An 18,701-nucleotide genomic window follows, 5' to 3' on the forward strand; every position below is an offset into this window, starting at 1 on the left:
AAAGACACAAGGAATGGAGACAAGACAGAGGTTCTGATCAAGTCTCTTTTCAAGTCTCTTTTATTGAAGGGAAATCTGGGGTATTTATACACTTTTGTCACGCCCCTTGTAGGCACGTAGATATGATGTAAGCCTTGGAGGCTTGAAAGTGTCTAGCTGCTTTCTAGACACTTTCTGCTAAAGGTCGGCTCCCAACACAGGGGGGAAAATATCTCTCTCTCTCTCTCTCTCTCTCTCTCTCTCTCTCTCTCTCTCTCTCTCTCTCTCTCGTCATCTCATTACTTTGGACCTGGGACACTTGTTGTCACCTGTAGCAAGTCTAAATTCAACATGGAAACATTTCTTTTTGTGTGTCTTGGGGGATATCCCTCATGGAAATATGGTACTACCTTTCCAAAGAGATTCCTCATTAATAGATATTTATCTCCATCAGCTCCAGGTTACAGGGAGGGAGAGGTCTCCATGGGGAGGGAGGCAAGGGGGAAACATACCTTCGGGACTGGGGGGTGTGTACAGGGAAGAGTCCCACAAAGAAGAAAGGTATCTTGGCCAGAACTGACTCTCGGAGATCAGCTTTTGGAGGATACAGAGACTAGATTTTTCTCAGAAAAGAAGGGAGGATGAAGGCTGCTTTGTGGATTTTCCAAATGTCAGGTCCCTTTCATTTCAATGCCATATTTCATGGGTTAGTACTTGGCTTCCTTTGAACAGTTTCTGAAATGGCATGAACCAAGTCTAGGGTTAAGAATGATAAATCCTGGCTTACCCTTAAGCCATGAGCTTTTCAGTGGAATAAATCAGGAGAGGGGGTGGGGTGGGTGAGACAAACAGGATTCAATTAAAAGTCTTGAAGAGATGGAGAAAAGGAAGAATCATCCTCAAGAGCCTGGTCCTCAAAGCTTTTCTCCAACCCACTCCTCTCTCACCCCTCCCTTCTCTCTCCCTTAGCAATTAAGCCCACACCAGCATCACTATTGTTCACTACCCAGCATGCCTGATTGCACTGACATTTAAAACACATTATGGCAGACATCCCATGAAAGAATAAAATCACTAAATGGACTTGTCAGGAGGCATTCCGTCCAGCTCGTCTCCCCTGCAGACCAGCTGGCCCGATTCATAGGCTCTCTTACAACTTCCTCCACTCTGCTACTTCCAATCATGAAATCGACTCTTGAAGGCCCATGATATACCAGAGTACAACCTCCGGATGGTTGAGGTCAGCATAGAATTCCAAACAATGCTGCCAATATCTAGCAGCTTCAGAGTGGCCTGGAGAGCTTGTTAAAACACAGATTCCTGAGTTTCCGGCGCAGCAGGAGTTGGAGCCTAGGCGTGTACATAGCTACTAGGTTCCCCAGTTGCTGATGGTGCTGCAGCCATCCACATATAGAGAATTAATAATATAGGAGAAATGAGCCACAGGCATATTATATTGTCTTCAAGTCTCCCACCTCTTTATATCTGCATCTATTATATTTTCCCCCAAAGTCAGCCCTTGCCTGCCCACTTCATTCCAGTTGCTCATGTAATACCCTTCCACCAGCAGGCATTGACAAAAGCATTTGAACACTAAGAGGAAGCTCTGTAGTTCTCTGTCAGCTGGGGGCTCCCAGCCTCCCCGTGACCCATATTTTGGTCTGGACAAGTGCATGCTAGGACATTTAGTAACATCTTACTTTGCACAGTAAGTACAATGTGCGATGAGCTTCTGCTCAGTTGGTGAGGCTCTCATCCAGACAAGCCAATGCTCCCAGTTTAGACTGGGATAATGGAATTAAAATTACATATTTAATAACTCCCACTTTGAGGGATTTTAAGAGTGAAAATGTATTTCACCCCATCTTGAATTCGATCCAATTGAAAACTAAAGACATAACTCAAAACCATAGCAATCAAAACGTCACTTCAGTGCTGATAAACCTGACCCCTAATGCCCAGGTAGGAAAGTCTCCTGGAAGACTTTGGGTTACAATGAATAATAGTGTGAGGCACTGAGATGCACGGTTGTGTAATCCCAGCACTTTAGAGTTGGAAGCAGGATGATGAGGCATTCAAGGCCATTCATAAGACCTTGTCTTGAAAAAATAAATCAAGTGGGAAAAGCCATAGTTACGTTTAGGATGGGAAGACAAGAGCTGCACACATGCAGATCCTCCCTGTTCACATGGGCATCCAGTAGCCTGAGAAGCATAAATCAACCTTGGACACATATTACACTCACCTGGGGAGCTCAAGGAAAACATTGATTCCCAAGCTCCCACCTCAGAACAGTTAAACAAAATTCTCTGGGCAAAGAGCCAAGACGTCAGAAATTCTTAGATGAAACCAGAGTAAATCTAACATGCACCATGAAGGTCCACTGCTTAAGTTAATAGACTGAAACTTTAAGGTCTTTTTGGATTTATTTTCACAGCTGAGGATTGAACCCAGGGCTTCAAGCATGCACTCAGTAGATGAGCTCGCACCATTTTTAGTTTTTGTAGATAGAGTCTCACTGTGTGGTAGAGTCGGATCAAAATCAGTTAGTCCTGCCTCAGCCTCTTGAGTAGCCAGAACAACATGCCGCCATGTTTCCGCCATGCCTGGCTTTTGTGTTGGGAGCTTTTTTCTGAAAATCAGTGAAGAAAACAACCACCCAGACTAATACAACATTGTCCAGAGAGCCTTCTAAGACTCTTCCAGCCAATGAGTCACCAAATTCTGCTGCCATGGAAGTTGCAAAGTAGCTGGCAAGAATGCTGAGTGTTTGCATAGGAAGCATCAGAGGTTTCCTGGGAAGATACAGTGTGTAGAATTGTGTGTCCCAAAGGCCTAAGGGTTTGTAATGAATAGGCTAGAGGTTATATTATTTTAATGTGTTGCCAGGGACTCCAAGAACAGTTAGGAGATTGCAAAGTTAGTAAATTAGACACAGCCCCTGTTCCAGACTAAGAATTTTAGGTTTTCCCAGGCAATGAGAAGCAGCAGTTCTGTATGGACAGATGATGGAATGGTGTTTGAGTTCTTAGGTGGAACTTGAAGGGAAAGAGGATAACATTGAGGTAGATGATCCAGTTAAAAGTCATGGCAATGGGAGATAATCAGAACTCGGGCCCAAATTGCATGCTGGATATCAGGAGAAACTCTAGAATGAGTCTCTGATTCTTGGCTCACTCATGTGTGTGGAGAAGGGACCATACTATAATATGAGATATTGGAAGAACAGGTTTGGGATGGGAAACATGAGCTTGGGTTCACAGTTACTGAGTTTAAATTGTTTCTGAGTCTTTCAGTAGACAGCCCAGAATCCTCCCAAGCCAATCACTAGACATTACATAAGTGCAAGAAACCATAAGGTCCTGAACAAACCAGGATAGCTGTGTAACATGGCAGTTGGCTAAATGAATTTGATTCTCAGAAAAGAGATCTAAGATGGGGCACATATGTATGATTCAGTAAATATGCATGTATGTGGTCATATATGTGTGTATATGACTATAAGAAAACACATAAAAATAACTATGTATTTCTTAGTGGTAAAATTGCAAAAAAAAAAAATAGTGTTTCTTTTTAATTTTCTACCTTAAAATGTGTTAGATTTGCAGTAAAGAAAAGGAAAACACTTGTTTAAAATCCCCACACGTTTTCAATATACATGCCAACGTGTTATATTTACTTAGACCTTTTTAGTTCCTATTTAAAAATTCAAAATTGAAGTGACTATTTTTAAAGTCCCCAGTGGGTTTTCCTGATGATGAGCAAGTGTGTCCTATTTTTGTATAGCGATATTATGCAAAGTTTTCCAGTTTGCCCTAATCTCCATTAAATTCAGTGTCTGTGGAGACCCAAAGTAACTTGCCAATAAAGTGACCACTTGATACTATGAATGCAAACAAGCAAGGCTGCCAGCCTTCAACGTTTTGTTCATTTTCAAAAATGGGTTTGTGTTGTAACACATTTCAGTCTTGTTCATGCCTAGTGATCATCTGTTTGGGGAGCTGGTTCAGCCACCAAGAGTGCTTGTTGCTCTTGTAGAGGACCAGAGTGGGGTTCCCAGCACTCATGTTAGGTGTCCCATACATGTGCATACAAACACACACGCACACGCATGCACGCACACACACATATGAGATCAAATAAATCTTTTCAATCTGTTTGTTACTATAATCACAGCACTTCTTTTTGAAGCATGTGTCTATTGATGTCACTGGCTATTCTTTAAAACAAATGCGTCAGGAACGGTAACATCAATCTACGCCTGAAATGAGAGATGCAAACAGTGTATAGTGATTCTGAGATGCAAAGTCTTGGATTCTTTAGATGACTGAGGGGTAGGAACCTTAAGGTATCCCAACCATTTTATTATCCCGGCAACAAAAACTGTGGGGTCCAGCAAAGAGAAATGGCTTGCTATACACTGCAAGGCTCATTAGAAGTCAAAACAAGACCTTAATATAGATTTATAGATGAAATGTGCTCTTGCTGTGTAGCTGAAATGATTTGGGTAGTTTCCCACATTCCATCCCCTTAATGCACACAACAAGCCTTCAAGGGTAGCAGAGAAAGAAGCTAGAGGCCAGAGAGTTGAGTAAGCTCCTTTAAAAAATCACAGATCTCTTAAAGTCAGAACCTGAAGCCAGGTCTGGTTGAGTCCCAAGTTCATTTTACATTTCCTAAAGTGCCCCAAGACTCTGTGGTCCTTCTATTTGGCCACACTACCTTCTTAAGAGCTACCCTTCTGATGCCAGGTTTAAATAGGGGGTGAAGGAACAAGTTAAACATCTGTCCTTAAGTAAGAGGGGGAAAATGTCATATTTATATATCAGCTGTGCTCAGTGTTTAAAGGAGAAAGAAGAGGAGAAATGCCAACAACCTTCCTATAATTTAATAGAAGGTGAAGGGCCCTTAGAGGCGAACAACCAGGAAACAGGAACCTTAAGGGCCGTCCTTAGCTTGTGAGAAAAGCCAAGAACTCTGTGGATATCAGGGAGAGATTATGTAAGGAAGGGCAAAGAGGAGAGGGCACCTTCAACATTCCTTCTTGTTTTTCTAAGTCTAAGATCAAAGAGGAAGAGACATTTCTTCTTCCTGTACCTGTGCCAGACTAACTGTACTGCTTTCCAAGACTTCCCAGTGTTTTCCCATTTTAAAGATGCAAAACAGAAAGATAGACTCAATAATTTGTACAGGATATCATGAACAATTTTTCAAAGATAGGGATAGACTACAAGGAAAGGAGCTATTCATTAATTAATTGATTAATCAATTGCATGTCTCTACTATTATGTGAATGGTTTGTGAATTTTATCCAATAGAATTTTATGATATAGAAAAATTAGCACAAACAAAAGCACTAATAATTAATATTTTCTTCGTTTTCCACAACCGTGCTACACATAGACCCTAGGATAGCCCCCAGGATTCCTGTCTCCAGCCATTCATATCTTTGCATACTCTCATGCTTTTAAATGTGGGCAGGCCCTGTTGCTTTCAGCTATCAATAGCTGTGACAATAATGATATGCTATGCTGTGGTTATGTCACATTATATGGCAAAGATGAAGGTGTGGCTGGGATCTCACGTCAGTTGATTTTGACGTAATAAAAGGGCTTATTATGGGAAGCTCTTTCAAAAAGGGAGTCCCAGACGTCAGACACTATAAGCCAGCAGAGTCTGCCTCTCTGTTGCTGGCTTCTAGAAAACCAGGTATAATGAATACCCGCTAATTCTGCCAACAGCCCCAGGGAAACTAAAAGCCAACACTTTCCTAGTCACGTGTCTAAGTGAAGATGCAGTCAGTCTAATCCCTCCTTTCCACCCTGAACAAGACCCCGAATGATGGAAGCAATGAGTGGACTCTGATACACAAAATTGTGAGATAACAATGAGTACTTTTGTGTTACAAACTATTACCCAACACTGTGCAGTTAATGTTGCACAGTAAATGGCTGATTGTTGCCTTTGATTAAGGAAGTTCAAGTTCAAAATAGGAGGTTCTACATTCTGGCACAATTTTCTCTAAGTAGGTCATTGACCTTAAGACTTTACATATTCTAGGCAAGTATACCACCATGGAGTGGCATTCCCAGCCCCATTTTAATTTATTTTATTTTATGTTTTACTTTTAAGATGGAGTATTATTAAGTTGCCCAGGCTAGCTTTGAATTCATTCTATAGACAAAACATGTCTTGAACTTGAAATCCTTCTGCTTCAGCCTCCCAAGTAGCTGAGATGCCATGTCTCTGCCACCACACTCAGGTTGTATGCTTTAGTTTCTAATGTAAGAATTTGATGGCCTACATGGAGTAAAGGAAGCCACCCAGACCTGTAAGGCTTGGTGGCTTGTTCAGCTTGAGGCTGAATAAAAATTTCCCCTAGGTCTCTCAAGTGGACATGAAAGGGAAGGGATTTGAACCCCACCCTGAGCCTGAGAATAAACCTGGTTCTATCTTTCCTTTCTTTATCATCAACTGGCCATGCAGTATGTCAGGACATAAAAGTAACCTCAACACAATTCTCTCCCCATCTAGTGACAGCCATCACAGGGGCAAGCCTTTCTGTAAGTTTCAACTGGAAACATTCACACCTACACATGGATGCTGCTCCAAGGCAGGTGTCTTTGAGGGCATCTCTTCAGTGGTGGCAGTAGACTCTAGATGCAGGTGTTACACATGAGAAGGAGTCCATATAAGAACCACCTCTCAGGGCCGGAAAGATATCAGAGTAGAGGGTTCCAACAGTCGAATAATCCCATATGAATTTGAAGGGTTATTTGATACGGATTTCCTTTTACTCTATGCAATACAGTGTCCCAAAAGCTGCTGCCTTTTACAAATCAACTTTTCACCTGGATACAACTACTGTGGCAGCTGTTTCCCATCTGCTTCCATGTTTCCAGACTTTCAAATTCATCTCTAATCAGACCCAGTAATGTACTCAAGGAGGAAAATGCTTGCTTTTCTTGTTTGCAGTACTAGCTGCTATATGGCTGCCATGAGAGGGACTTTGGGATTATCTTCTGGCTCTGCCACCTCCTTACAGGCAACTAGGACAACACGTAACATCATGTTCCCTGAGCTTCATTGTATGCTTTTATCAGATGGGGAAACAACCTTGTTTCCTGCAGCTGATTCATTCTTAATTCTGCCCATCTTAAATTTCCTGCTGTATTCTGAGACTGTTGGTAATGTGCTTGAAAGAATGATGATCAAAGATCAAAGCCAGAGTACCACTTCTGTCTCCATTTCAAGTATTTAAAACATTAAATGTCTCGGGAAGTAAAGCTCCTTGCTGCCAAACCTGATGATCTGAGGTCAGTCCCCGAGATACACTTGATAGAGGGAGAGAGGTAACTTCCATAAGTTGTCTTCTGGCTTACACACACACACACACACACACACACACACACACACACACACACTCACTCACACATGTGTGGGCATATGCATATGCAAATAAGTAAAATTAATAGTTCACAAACTATTCATTCCTTGAAGATAATAACCATTCACAGAGTATGTTTGAATCCCAACTCTCAAGGCCATTGAAAGTGTGAGCACTTATTCAGTCCTATATAAAGCTCTACTGGAAGACCTGCTCTCTGTGAAGCAGTACCCTTGTTTAAGGTTTACAAAGATGATTGCCTCTATATCAAAACAGCTCAAGTGTTGTGGGGGAAATGTGATGCCCATGCAGAAGCAGATGTGTGATGTTTTAAACTCAGAAATACCAAGGGAAAAATCCTTAGGGCATCTACCCCAGGGAACAAGACAAGGAGGGTACAGTCAGAACTGTATTTGTGATTGTTATTCTGTTCCTCAGACTTGAAGAGTCAGGCAGGGAAATAGTTGTGGTGCTGTTGTGGTTGGAACATGAGATGACGAGCCCCTGGAGTCCAGTGACATTGAGGATAAGAAAGGAAGGACATATTTTTGGAAGTCTATTTGGATAGTAGATCCCCACCCCCACCACCACAGTAAAATATGATCCTGTTGATACCTAAGAAGGCAGTTGAAGGGTGGGGTGAGTGGGGAGTAGGGAATCAAAAAGCCTCTCTAATTTTTGCCTTGAAAATGTCTTCCCTACATGGCAAGATATATTATTATCATTTTTTTGTTTGTATATTTACTCTGAGAATCATGAAGAACCAACAACTACTAGTAATAACAGTCCAGGTTGAGATCCAAGCCACCTTGTCTGTACAGAGCAGGATTTCCCAAATACAAACCTAGCCTTCTCTCCAGGATCTTCAGATCCACCTGACTGTGACACTGTCCTTAGATCCAAAAATACCTCCTCTGGAACACTTCGTGGTACAAGAGACCAGCAGGGACATTGAAAATTTGGAGTTGGGGGAAGGCAAAGGATGGAGTCTGACACAGGCCCTCCTCCCTCCCATCATCCCTTCTGTGCTATTCTTGGCTACCAGGAGGGGGTGCAGAGTTCATGAGCTCCTCTCATCACCTATGGAAGCCTAGACACTCACCTCAGCTGCCAGCAGTCACATTAGCTTGGGTTACTCATAACATCTCCACAAACTGGGATGTATCTGGCATGCTCCATTAAGAAAGGCTTACAACATGATATTTAGGACACTTGATTCTTGAATGGCAGTGTTGTTCAGGACCTGTCCTTCGCTGTGGGTGCCACGTACAGTGTGAATTGTCCTATCTGGTCAAAGCAATGCCTTGACAGTGTGTATATAGGAGCGATTTTGTTCCTCATTGTTCCCCTCTGAATCTGCGCGACATTTTAAGGCAGCTGTAAATGGTGCAGAAAGCTTTGCTCCCCTGCCTTCTCTATGAAACTTTGCCTCCCATATCTGGGGATCCATAGCTTAGAGAGCACAAAGGTACCACCTGAGAGCTACAATTCTGCTCTAACTGTGGTGGTTTCCAAGGTAGCACAGATGCTAAGTGGCAACCCTTTTCCCACCCTGATACACCTACGTACATGATTTTCTTCCATGTATCTATTTATGTTAGCTCTAAAATACTAATATAAATTTTAGAGAGTAGTAATAGCCTCTTATTGAGGTGAAAACCTGGTGTTGCAGCCTTTGGCTGCCTTTAATAAGACTCTCTTTCTGAACTTGACCTACACTATTCACTGGAACCTGGTAAAATGGGAGAGATTTTACAGCGAGGGTTCCTCAGGACAGAATTGGACCTTGTGAGCCTTTTCCCCTATGGTAATACACAGGAAAACTAATTTTCCTAGTTTGGTGTTGTAGATATATTTCAGGGAAAGTTATCACCAAAAAAAAAAGCAAATTCTATTTTCCTGTTGATTCACTTTGCAATAAGAACAATGTTGACGTGAAGGGTAAAAGCCCACTTCGGCCTGACTCTTGATGCTTGGGGCACTGTATGTGTTTTAAATGAAATAAAAGTAAAAGCCATCCTACTCTGACTGATATAAAAGTGAAGATTTCCTGTTTGTTTCCTTCACTGTTTGCCACCTGACTGCATAGACATTGTGTCCTATGTGAGCCACAAATCAGGAGATTTGGAAGTCGTCCTGCCCACAGTAACCCTGGCACCAGAAACTGGACACCCTGGAGCTATGGAAAAAGAAATACCTTTCCTGGGCATTTCAATCAGGATGCGAGTTCTACTCACAGCTCTGGGACTCTTCCCTGAGAGTCCTGTGCTTAAACTAACCGAACAAAAATGGTGAGGTCCTGTCCCTACCCACTTCCCAATGGCATTATTTTAGTCAGTGGTAGAGATTATAAAGCACTTTGTATTTGTCTAAGGAAGCTACCATTTTCAAAATACCTTCTTAGCAGTCAGAACTTCAAGGCAACTAAGCAGATGCCACAACATTGAGACCTCAAAGAATAAAAACCCGGCTCACTGTTGAGTTTATAAAGGCAGTATACTTGAAATTTTGGGTGTCTCTTAAATCTTGGTGACTAGTTAAGATATGTCTCTGTGTCTCTATCATTAACAAAATGAAAATATAATAAAATAAGGCCTGCCTCATGGAAACATAAGAATTAATGGAGAAAATGAAAGCATAGGTAGGTGGTCAGGAAGTATGTGCTGATACTTGTCTTAGACATGGTGATAAATCATTCAACAAGATTCTTTGTGGCCAAACACCAAATAAGCTACAGCATATGTAAGTTTTCTTGACAGTAGGGATGCCTGAAGTATCAAACTACCACTGGTACCAGGGTTGGAGGAGGGACAGGGATGCTAACTCTAGAATAAAAGGCTATTCTAAAAAATTAGCAGTCAAAGGATCTTCTAAGTTGCAAGTCTCAGCACTTAGTTCTGGGGCCCAGTGTCTTTTAGTCTAGGGTTATGTCTCTTTTTGTCTAGGGTTGAGTCCCTTTTAGTCTAGGGTGATGTCCACTTGGATAACACAGGTGGATAGTGGCAATAGTACAGACATAATCTAATTCATCCTTGGTTCATCCATTGCAGAGATTGTCTCTCCAGAATACTTTAATCTTGTTTTCCTTTTCCTTCTTGAGGCACTCATGGTTTGTGGCATCTACATTTTCTCCTTGCATTCAGTTTCCAGCCAGGTTCATCAGAGGCATTTTTGTTAGTGTGACATAAATCTCTTCTTTCTCGTCTGAGAACCAGTTTTTATTGAGCTACAGTTGAATGAACTAAAACTGAAAAGGTTGTGTGCCATGTCTTTGCTTCTACTCATTACTGGCAAGACACCACAGTAGCTCTGGGTTGTCCCCAGCCTTCCTTCACACTCTCATGGCCATATACTATTACATTCCTTTCCTTGGGCATCCACACTACCCTTAGACCTTCTTACTCTCCTAAGCCCAGAAGATGACACTGATGGCTAGAAGCTTTCCTTTCTAGACTAGACTGTCTCTTCTCCCAGAAGCACAAATGTGGTTTATAGCTCACCTGTGAGCACAGAAAGTGACCTAAGCTGAGAAGAATGGACAGTGATTAATTATGTGAAGTAGCATTTCTCAAGGTGCAGTCCTTTCTCTAACAAGCAGTACTGTTATATCTGGAAACATATGAGAAATTTCATAGCTCAGGCTTCACCTACTACATACCAATGCAGAAATTTAAACCTGCTGGTGATTCTGATGCCTATACACACTTGAGAATAGATGCTAAAGATTATATTGTTCAGTTGCACAGTGACAGCCATATTCCTAAATACCATATTGTTTTGCATGTCTGTGTTGTCTTCCTGGCAAATTCTAAGCAATTTTGAGATTGCTTCCCACTCTAAATGCCACTTAGTCCTCAGGAAGCATGGTAGATGGATTCCAGGTAATGGGTAAACAGAATGTCTCATAATATTTATTATTCATTTCAGAGACTAGTCAGTATTGGTGCTGTCCAGTAGAGCAAGTGCTGAAACAGATGTTGCCGTTTAGTGCTACTTCAGTTAGTGGCAAGAAGGGAACAGTTCAGATTTTATTTAATCTTAATGAGTTTGAATTTGCCCAAATAATGTTGAACATTTTTAATATTTGATATGTTTAACTAATATATGATATCATACACTATCATTTATCAAATGGAAAGGTGATTTGTACATTTTGAAGAGTATTTAGAAAGCTTACAAGCTGATACTCTAGAACAGGCTACTTACAAAATCATTGATAGGATATAAAAGGGGAAGAGAATAGGAGGAAGAAAAAGAAAGAGTAATGGCAGGGTAAATATGTCAAGGCACACCGTGTGCATGCATGGAGATGTCATGATGAAGCCCCTTCATACAGTTAGATAGATCACTGGGTAAATTGCTTGCTGAGGAAGCATGAAGATCTGAGTTTCACCCTACACATGGCAGGGTGCATCAGCAACCCCAGCACTGAGGAGGAGGCAGATGGATCCAAGGAGCCTACCAGCAGCCAGCCTATGCAAAATAGCAAGCTCTCTAGGTTCAATGAGACCCTAACCTCCTTGTGTTCACACAAGATAACACACACACACACACACACACACACACACACGGACAGACACACACACACACACACACGTACACACACACACACACACACACACACACACAATTAAAATACGTAATGAGGTTCCTTTGAAATCAGTTAAGGGTGTTTATGTCTAAATCCATAACTAGGGTAGTTCGACAGAATAGGAGCCTCCCATCGATAATGGGCACTAAGTCATCTGGGATCAGTAGGCTTTCTGAGACTTTCCATGACTTCAGTTCTTCAATAATCTGTCTTAAATGGGAAACAGTCACTGGATACAAATTATGGGAAATATTGTAATCTGCAAATAACAGTTCTTCAACAGAATCATAAAAATTAACATTCAGTTTTGGTCTTTGAGACTGAGCAATGAGTCACCCACTAAAGACCATCTTAAATGAGTTGTTCAAATGGATAAGTTGCCCACAAAAGACTATAAGCCTTAAAAGCCCATATGTAACTGCATTGATGAGCACCCAAAGTGCTGTGTCCCGACACTTACTAAGCCAGGAAAAAGGAAGTCAATGTCATTTGTCTACACTCAGGATGATTTCAGATGTATGTGTTTGTCTGTGGATATGTGTATGTGTGGATGCATGGATATATATATATATATATATATATATATATATATATATATACATACAAGTGAACATGTACACGTATACATGTGTGTAGATCTAATGGGATGGCCAACGATCAACCTTGGATGTCATTCCTCAGATGTTGTCCCTTTATTTTTTGAGACAGGATCTTTCATTGACCTAATTCACTGATTAAGTTAGGTTAGATGGCCAATAAGCCAGTCCCAGGGATCTCTCTGCCTCTATCTCCTCTAAAATGGTATTTTGTAAGCATATGTCACAATGTCTTGCTTTTTCACTTGGGTTCTGAGGATTGAACTCAGGTCCTCATACTTGCACAGCCTGAACTTCACTGAATGTACCATCTCTCCAGCCTTGCTCTCAGCTTTGATGTAATAATACAAAGCCAGGAAATAGTCTCTCCTAAACCAAGATTCAAGACTCTGAGCTCAACAAGTTCTCATAGGGACTCAGAAAGAGCATTAATCTACCTTTGCCTTCTGGTTGTTAACCCCCTCCCAGTTAAAATGTAATATCGGGACCAAGATGAGCATTACTGAAGGTTTAATATTTAACATAGAAGTGATCACATTTACTCAATCAAAAACACCTCAGGAACATAGATAAGCAAGTAAGAAGTGACTATGAAATTATTGAATATTACTGGACCCTTAACAGGACACCTAGATGTAAGTTTCTTTAGGATTTCTTTGCTGGCTGAAGTTCTGCAAAATCAGATTATAATAATAAGAGAGTTTGATTACTTACTTTCTTCATTGATTCTGACAGCTACACCTTTATCTGATTTCGGATAAAGAACTCTTTCTAGCCTAGACTTCATAATGGCTAAAACTCGGACAAAATGTTTGCCAGTTTTGGAATACCTAGACTCTAAGTGCAGCCAGTTGATATGTATTCAGAGTCTGGAAAGTTCATATTATTATATCAGTTGCAGGTCCCAGCACTTAGTTCTGAAGCCTAGTCAGATAAGGACTGAAAACCTCCCATTTGATTTATCATAATGAGGGCACTGATAAGACCATGCCTGTGACAAGAGCAATTCTGTGAATTGGTGTTTGCAACCGGATGTCTCTGTTACTTGCTGACAATTTACTTTGGACAAGATACTTAGCTTCTCTGGGATTTAAGAGATAAAAAAAATATATGCCACAGAGTTTCTCAGGAGAACATAAACAACGAATGGCACAGAATTAGTACATAGTCAGTATTCAATAATTATTCCAGGTCTCCATCCACAACTCTGCCATTCCTTTCTAACTTCCTACCTCCTGAAAACCCATCTCACCCCAATCCCCCACAAAAATTACTACTTCCATATTTTGTCCTGTTCTAGCAATTATTTAGCACTACATGAGGTGATTTTTTCATTAAAATGCACTTCATGACGGAGACCATTTTTCAATTACTCCTTGTTATGAACTGAAGCGAAAGGAAAGTGTTAGCAATTTTCATTTTCTGTATAAGATGATTAAAAACATACAGTCACCAAGTAATTTCTCAAGAAGTTAAGTATTATATTATTAAGTCAGACTACGTATTACATCTTTCTACTGTTTTGAAATGATGTAAACTTGAACGGGGCCCACATCTAGGCCCACTGCAGTGCCACTGAATTCCCTACAGACAACTACTGTATTCCAAAATCTCAATCATAAAAAAAGTCATTAGAGAGATATGTCAAAGAATGAGGCTGGAGGAGAATTAGACACGTAGAACATTGCCTTTAAAATACTTTGCTTAGGAGTCTCCTGCTGTGTCTGTATTCTTTTGGGACTCGGAGAATGATTATATTACTCTAATGATTACACAGTAACATTATGAAAATGAATTTAATTTCAAAAGGTTAAAGGTAGCCATATTGTAGGGGGAAAGATATCCAAAAATGTGTCATTCTGCCTTCAGTTCTAATTTCCAAAGAACAAGGGGCCTAGAAGGTCATTCAGGTAATGAGATTTCTCTGCTAATTCCCCAGTTAGTCACATACAATATACTCAGTCCATGTGGCTCCTGCCATCTCTGGTCTCTCAGGAGGCTAAGGAAATAGTCATGACTTAGAGCTTCTGCATGCCTTCACTCAGACCTAAGATGCTCTTCCAAGCCTGATTCTCACACCCACTGCATCCAGGGAGTCATTGCCTCTCTTCTGTCTCTGCTGCTTCATTGAGGCTAAGGCACATGCATTTATCACAGTTTTGAATCTCAAAGATAAGCAGCACTGTATAGTCAATATGACCATTGCTTTTGTCAGTGGCTTTCAAAAGAACAGTTTCTAATGTTCATTAATAGTGCTTTTTATTTATCATTTGAAACGTGCATACCTACATGTATACAATGTATCTTAGTCATATCCACTCGTTACTACCTCCTTCCAACTCTTCCGCTGGGACCCATCAACCCACCTCATGCCCAGCTTCATGTCCTGACTTTAAGTTATCACCATTAGCAAACCCCCGAATACTATTAGTTTTGACCATGTGTTCCTTTGTATGAGGAGATCCACAGGGGCACGGGCAACCTACCAATAGCCACACCCCAAAGAAATATGATTCCCCCTCCCTCAGAAGCCATCAACAGCCAATATTCTCTACAAGGTATGGGGCTGAAGAACTATTTCCTTTATTCATGGTGGAATTTTAACTGGCTAGGTCTTGTGTAGGCAACCCCACATGCTGTAAGTTGTGTCATGTCTAAAACACAGCATTTCACAGATCTTCTTAGTCTCTGCCTCTTACACCCTTTCTGGTCCCTCTTCTATGATATTCCTGAGTCCTTGGATAGGAGAACAGTGATATAGATGACCTGTAGATGACCCATCTACAGCTGCATAGCACAGCCACTCAACTCACTAACCAGTTAGTAAGTCTCAGTGTTAACCACCATCCCATTATGAAGCTTCTCTCACCAAGGTTAAGAGCAGCACAAATCTAGAGACATAAACATAAATAATTAGAGGTAATTTGACAATAACAATTTAGTAAAAATACCAGGTTTACAGCACCCGATCCCCAAAAGATTGTACTCTGGCTTCTACACACACGTCATAAAATATGCATACCCACACACATGCATACACACATATACACAATAACTAGCTAAATAAATTCATTCATTTTTTAAAGACATTTTTCTTTTCTTCCAGCCAGTGTCACAGTCTCAATATGGATGGATATATATATATATATATATATATATATATATATATATATATTGCATGGCAGGCATATCTTTTTCTTGTCTACACAGACCTTCACAGAGTAACTCTATGTGATCACAGAAGTATGCAGAAATCTCCAAAGAACCTATCATCTGCATTTTTCTACTTTCAGATCAAAACCTGGAACAGCAGAGTTTCCTTTAATCTGTAATGATGTAAAATATGCTTCTCTTATTATGGGTTTTACTGCTATGATGGAACACCATGACCAAAAACACATAGTGGGGAAGGTATTTTGCTTATACTTCTAGGTAACAGTCCATCACTGCAGGGAGTCAGGACAGGAACACAAAACAAGACAGGAACCTTGAGGCGGGAACAGATGTGGAGACATTAGCGTAGTGCTGTTTACTGGCTTGCTCTTGTGGCTTGCTCAGCCTGTCTTCTTATACAACCCAGGACCACCATGCCAGGGTGGCACCACCTACAGTGATCTGTGTTCTCCTGCATCAATCACTAATTTTTTAAAAAATGTCCTACAGACTTACCTATAGCCCAATTTAATGGAGGCAATTTTTTTCAATTAAGGTTCTCTCATCTTTGGTGACTCTAGCGTATGTCAAGTTGACATAAAAAACTAGCCAACACAATGGAAATAAACATAATTTCTGCAACATAGCAGAAGCTTGGTAAACATCTTAGTATGAGTACAAGAAAAACAGAAAGGCAGACTAATCTGTAGTGTTTGAGTGTATTTGAGGGCTCTTGCACTGTTAACCTCTGCTTGATGGGAAAAAATAAAAGATTGGAAATAAACTACATTTAATATCATGGCAAGAAAGATAAATTATAGCTAATTAAAACAGAATCTTGTCTTCAAATAGGGATGTGTTGGTACAGGGTATGTTTTGAGAGTGTCTTCAGGGCTTCTATGTACAAGTGTAGTTACAGAGTCCAAGCAACAAGGACACATTGTTGAACTGTTACAGAATCTATCTATCTATCTATCTATCTATCTATCTATCTATCTATCTATCTATCTATCTTTACGTCCATATACATGTGTATGTGTAATATGTTCACATGTGTATGCTGATATATATATCCATATGTACATACATGTGTAGATAGAAAGGTGAATATTAGATATCTTTATCACCCTTTACCATACTTTTTGAGACAGATTCTTTCACTGAACCTGAAGCTTGCCATTTTAGCCAGACTAGCTAGCCAGCAAACTAACACTGAAGTTACAGGCACACATAGACATGCTCAGCTCATGTGTAGGTGCTGGGAATTTTAATTCAGGTCCCCTTACTTACATAGCAAGTGCTCTTATCCACTGCAACATCTCCACAACCTGTCACAGAGTTTCTATAGCATCACCTAAAATCATAATATTCTCATAAGGTGCTATATAAATGAAAGGATGAACATATTCAAGTAGAACTAGTCTTGAGAGGAAGCAGCACTTCATTCAAGAAAGCAGAAAGCACAAATGATGTTTGTCTTCTTTAAAAGCACTCTGCAGGAAGAGTTATGGTTTCTACTGTAATTTCTTAACTTCATTAAATCTGCTTGGAGTTGGGAGTCCATTTAATGTAAATCAGGTCCTGTAAGTGACAGAAAGGAATGGGGGGGAAATATAAGATGTGGACGGGCTTTCTAGAAAACAGCTTTCTGTTGACCTAGTTGAAATTCACTGTCATGCTATTAAGAAACAGGCCTGGGGAGATGGCTCAGTAACATGCTTGGAGCACAAGAAGGAGAGCTTGAGTTCAGGTGCTTAGCACTGGCATAAAAAGGCAGATGTGGCCCTGCCTGTAATCCCGGTGCTGAGGAGGCAGAGACAAGAGGATGCTTTCTGTCCAACTGGCATAGTCAAACCAGTGAATTCCAGGTTCATGGAAAGATCCTGACTCAATAGATAGATAGATAGATAGCAATTTAGGAAGACGATGGCACCAGCCACTTGTCTGTGCACACACAGTACAAACACATACACACACATACATGCACACACATGCACACGAGAGAGTCAGAGCAGAGAGTTAAACTGGAAATATGCAAAAACAAGGTGTGATGAAGGGACTATTTTATGTGGTGAGGAGGAGAGGTATTGTTTTCCTGCAATGCCAGATTATTTCTCCCGAAGGAATGACCTTGGCAGTTACCAGGGGTTCAAAATTGCTGAGCCTTGGTAGCGGCTAGAATCAGAAGTGCTTTCCTTCCTTACATGAGATAGCTATGTTCTTAGGGAGTTGAGGCTGTGGCACATAGCCCCAGGGAGAAAGCCAGTAACAGAGCATCCTCAGTAGTAGCCCAGAGAAGTTCTAGAAGAATGAAGAGAGGAGTGCCCCAAATGGCAGGCAAAACTCAGAAAATGCATGGCAAGGCAAAGCCAGGTACCCCACATTAAGAAGAGTGTTAGGGAAAGTGGGGTCTACATAGTGAAAGAGTAGGATGAGTTAATAAATGGACATCATGCGAAAAGAAAATGAGCTGAATCCTCTTTGCCTTTTATTCTTATAGCCAAGAACAGAGCAAGTGCGAGAGAGACAACCACTGCTTATTTCTAAACAAATAGGACCAGCAAACACATTGAGCATACTGAAAATAGAGCTCTCTAATTCAGCCAACAGTTTAACCCATTGCTTCTCAGTGTGCAGAGAGATCAGCTGGGAGCCTCTTTCAATGGATACTTGGGTTTCATAGATCTGGGGTGGGGACTGGGATTGGATTTTTTACTTCCTTGTGACCACTTGTTTTCCTGCAAGTGCTGCAGTGCCACTGATCCATGGTGACACTGGTTCACACCACACTCTAAACAACCATGGCCTTGACTCAGCAGACTGTACTAGCTATGAAAGGACTATTTCAAGATAGACCAAAGGGAGAACATTGAGGGTTCTGAAGAACTGAGAGGGTTATAAAATGGCCTAAGGCAAAAATCCCAGCTCTCAAGAGGTACAATTAGAGAACTTTCCCCAGTTAACAGTCCCAAGCCCATTGAGGAGAGATTTGGTA

At 40.9% G+C, this 18,701-nt stretch overlaps 1 protein-coding gene across 4 annotated transcripts in view; it reads left to right on the forward strand.

Annotated features, from left to right (window-relative positions):
• The window catches only part of Cpne4 (copine 4), a 457,007-nt gene that overhangs the window by 366,780 nt on the left and 71,526 nt on the right, over window positions 1-18,701 (forward strand). The gene's annotated exons all lie outside the window — the stretch shown is intronic.

The sequence above is a fragment of the Arvicanthis niloticus genome, chromosome 21 (assembly GCF_011762505.2).
Source record: "Arvicanthis niloticus isolate mArvNil1 chromosome 21, mArvNil1.pat.X, whole genome shotgun sequence".
Taxonomy (NCBI): domain Eukaryota; kingdom Metazoa; phylum Chordata; class Mammalia; order Rodentia; family Muridae; genus Arvicanthis; species Arvicanthis niloticus.